Here is a 4,557-nt window from a genome sequence, read left to right on the forward strand (position 1 = left end):
GGTGTCTGCCCTGGTAAATGCCCTGGGCACCAAGACGCTGACCGAAAGCCGGAACGACTAAATCTGCGACGCCATCAGCAGAACCCAGAGGAAGAGGCCGCAAAATACCCCACCGAGGTGTCCTTGCCTCTGGGGCTCTAAAGTGCTCAATGGGAGACGAAGTTCAGGCAACTCGCTCTCTTAGCCTTGTGACGTCTTCGAGGCCCATCCACTGCTCCCCACCTCCCCCGGTGGTACGAACTCTCACGGACTCTATCCCAAAACAGCACCGCGGAGCCTCGAGCACCCAGGACTGGACGTGCACTGTGCGTCGGCATCCGCCAGCCCGACCTGCCTGGCCCCGGGCCGCAGGCTTCCCAGCGTGGTCGGGGCTGGCGGCCCCACCTGGCCACCGGCATTTGAGGCCGACCACCCTGCACGCGCGCGGGGGTGATCCCCCCACAGACCAGCTGCCTGGAGCATCACCCTTCTCCTTCCCCGATCTGTGACAGGCAAACACGGCTCCACACACTGCCAAACACTCCTCACCCGTAGGAAGCGAGATCGCCTCCGATGGGAAGCCGTTTGTTGACTGCAAGATTCCAGAATTCGGTGGGGGAAAGGCAACTCCCATGCACAGCCACGCACTCTCCTCCTCTCTTTTGAAGACCCCCTTCTGTCTCCCTCTCCTGCGAACCTGCACATCACGCCCCGTCTCCAACTCCCATCCCATCCGCCCAGGACCAACGCAAGGAAACAGTACCCCGCTTCGTCTGTAAGATACAAACGTCCCCTCGTCTGTTTTAAACGTGCTTCAGCGCCATTTGTTCATGGCTTCCCGTCCCCGTCTGCAACCTTCAACCAGGCAGTGGACGCCTCGTGAACATGAGAGCAGGGACGAGGTACAGGATGGTCTGGAGGGACGCGGCCAGCTCGGAACCCCTAGTCAAGTTCCCAAGCCACGGGAGGGCCAATTCCTTCACGGCCGCATTTTTCCCTTGAGATTTTGAAGCCTTTCTCAGGCGAGGCCCTCTTCGTCCCGTGTACCGTACTGACTTTGTCGGTCCCTCCCCACAAATGGCTTTTATTTTGGTCTCGTTGGGTCTCATTCTGCCTATCTGGCCGGTGCGGTGCCTTCGGTCAAGCTCCCGTGGAAAGGATGGACCGCAGAGGGCCACGGACGGCGACACCCGAGGGGAAAGCTCCTATCCAGTCCCCGCTCCAGCGGCCAGTAACTTCCTTCACACTAAAAATAGTTACGGAAAAAAAAAGTTTATCATTCCAACTTAAAAAAAAAAGAAAAAAATGTTTACAAAATGACTACAGTCTTGCTTCCTGATTGAAACTATTTGTTAAAATGTCTTTGGTGGCGGCAGATTAACAACTGACTGGGCGCAGGAGCGTACGCTTTGCTCTGAAGGGGGACAAAGGGGGGAATGTAGATGTGGGGAACGCACCTCACGGCACAGCACCTGTGACGCCTGTCAGGCCCAGGGCTCTGCCCGGCACTGCCACAGGAGTGGAGCCCTGGCATCTGGACGCCCCACTGGAATGAACGCTGCCAAGGGGGTGGCCCCAGGTCCGGGCTGGGTCCTCTCCTACCCATGGGGAGCTGAGACGAGGTGACGTGGCTCCGCTGGGCCTGGTAGCGTCCCTCTGCGAGGACCCGTTTCCCTCGCCTTGAAGACAATGCCACACAACTCAGGTATTCGGTCTTTTCAGCCAAAAGTTGACAGGTCACCCCAGAGCCCTGAGAGGAAGCCAACGTGAGGACAGATGGCAGAAAGGTGATCTGAGAAGTCACCTCACCGGCAGACACAAAATTGGGGTTTTCCCCCATCCTCATTTACACATGAAATTTCTAACCCGTTGCTATAAAAAAATACAAAAAAAAGAAAAAAAAAACCCACTATGCAAAGGACACACGAACCGAGGAATGCGAATAACATCCTGACTCAGGGAACCGGCGCACAGGAACCAGTGAGCGCTCAACCGGCTTTTTTTGAAAAAAAATACTTGGACGATCGTGAAGTCTCCCTTTGCTGGAAGGACTCCTCGTCACATTCTAACAGACTTATGATTTCACCTTTGGGGGGGCGGGTGGGGAGGGAGCCCAGGGACCCATAGTGACGGTTTACACGTATCGGATACAGTGGCACTTTGGATCAGCCAGCCGCACGGAGCCACACTGATGGTGACATCCGGGGCTCCAAGCACCTCATCGGATGTTCCCCGCCCCCCGCTTAGGCGGGCACGCTGCGGAACTGACCACGCCGCTTCAGCTGTCCACTTCGGGTTAATCCACTCACCGAAATCACATTCCTGGGTAAATCACTGGCCGAAATGGGCCTTTCTTCTCAAAAGATCTACCTGTGAATCACTTCCAACTTTTATGGCCTCTCCCCTCCCCCAACGAGAGTACACTGACTCTATTATTTTTCTAGTACCGAGTCATCGCAGTAACTGCAGAGTCACACCCTCCCACAGGACTTTCTGCAAGTCCTGTGCGGTCCGACATGGTGGCCACCAGCCCCGTGCAGCCACTGAGTGCACGCGTTACAGCTGGAGTCTCTGGAATGGCAGAATCGCTCATTTCACTGAATTCTTAATTCGCTAGAACCAAAACCTGCACACGTGGCGAGCGGCCACCACCCCGGACGGACGACCGAACTATGGAGAAAAACAATCGCGACTCCGGGTTGACGTTTCCTGATCCTGTGGGGACATGTCTGCACTTAGATACAAAGTCCAGCGCAGGTTCTCCGAGTGTCTGCGCAACTTAAAGAGCTTCTGTTTCCAAACGGGAAAATTCACACCGGAGAGCCAGAAGGCAAACTGAGGCCGAGCTTAAGTAACAGCTGCGCTGCGGGAATGAGACCCTCCTCCCTCCACTGCGTGTCAAGACTCCGTCCGCGTCCCCCACTGCAGAATGGAAATAATCCTTGTCCCACAGGTGTTAGCGCCTGTGAATCCCTCAGGGCACAGCCTTCAAGTAACGTAAAGACGATGACTCTATTTGCACAAGAACAGCAGCTAAAATTTGCAGGTGGCTTTATGGTTTTCAGAAACATACACGGACAGTCTCTCTGCAACCCCTCACCGTCAGAAAATACCTCGACTTCAACTCTCCTTTACATCTTTACACACGGACAGACTGACGCTGAGAAACGTGCGGGACATCAACGTCGATGGTGGAGCGAGAACAGGGTGGGCCCTTTCACTGGTTCAGGCCCACTGGGGACAGCCAAGCGTCACTTAGAGTTAGATTCACGTTCCCCTGTCCACTCTGCAGCCACGGAAACTGTGACAACAGCCCCGAAGGCAAACCCAAGACACCATCGCACAGAAGACAGAACCGAAGCCCTAACAGATAAAGGGGAGATCCAAGACCAACCGAGGCACCCCGCTCTACCCTTACCGGAAACACCCAAACTTCCAGGAGGGTGAGAGGTGTGAGAGACTTACGGGTCCTCGTGTGAAATTTAAAGTGGGTGTCGGTAATTCTCGGACTGGCCAAGCTCTGGATAAAAGCAGGAGAGCCAATCCTAGGGGATGTGGTGACACAGCCTGCTCTTGCTGCTTGGGACCCCCCCTTCCACGTCCCACTGTGCCCTAAGGGGCCTACATTAGCCCGCATGTCCCCTGGGCCTAGTTCAGTTCCTGAGTACGTTTTTGGACGAATATTTATTCATCACTGATGAAAAGATCCCAGATCTTGACACATTCCTTTTACATATCTTCATAAAACGGTGATCATTATCGTTATCATTTTGCCAACAGTTTCTTCTTTAAAACTAGTACTGGCAAAGCAAAAAAATCAATGAGCCCTCTACGGGGGCAAAACAGTTCGCCAAGTAAAACACCAAAAGTCTCCATTTCTGTCCCACAGGTGTGCGTTCATTTGAGAGCCAGAATCCCCTTGAGGGGCGATTTTAATAAGTGGGTGAAGTGATGAACTTCAACTTTTATGCCTAAATTCGTTATCCGGCTGAGAGGTTTTCCACCAAAATCTGCAGGACATTTGACACACTGACATGCTTTACGATAAAGCCCCGTCTTAACGTCTTACTCAACATTCTTTTTTCCCTAATCGCGTCTTTTCTAGAAGTGGCTCATTGGAAACTTTTCTTAAAATGCTCAAGAGCCATTGGTACCCCGAAGCCACCGCTTGGGACGTCGGCGCGGCGGCCCCCTCCCTCCCTCCCTCCGTCCCTCCCGGCCCGGAGTCCCGCCCCTCGGCTTCCAGGTTAATCCCGGGACTCGGGCGGCGCGTCAGGACAGAAAAACATCCAGAAGTCAGGTCAAGCCACATGTGACAACGCAACGCGGAGATGCCACAGGGACTGGGCTTTGGCGTCTTTGGGGGTTTCGCGGCACGACATCACCTCCGTCTCTAACTTTGTGGAATTTCCAGCGCAGGCGGCGGGGAGCAGGCGAGGCCGCGCAGGACGCGCGGGCCCGGCGGGGCCTCCGGCCGCCCCGAATTGTCACATGCCCGGCGGCCACCGACACCCGAAGGCGCACCCCCACCGCACTGCGAGCCCCGGCGCCCCGTGGGGGAGGGTGCCCCCGGGAGCA

Source organism: Pteropus vampyrus, unplaced genomic scaffold (genome assembly GCF_000151845.1).
Source record: "Pteropus vampyrus isolate Shadow unplaced genomic scaffold, Pvam_2.0 Scaffold491, whole genome shotgun sequence".
In the NCBI taxonomy this organism is placed as follows: domain Eukaryota; kingdom Metazoa; phylum Chordata; class Mammalia; order Chiroptera; family Pteropodidae; genus Pteropus; species Pteropus vampyrus.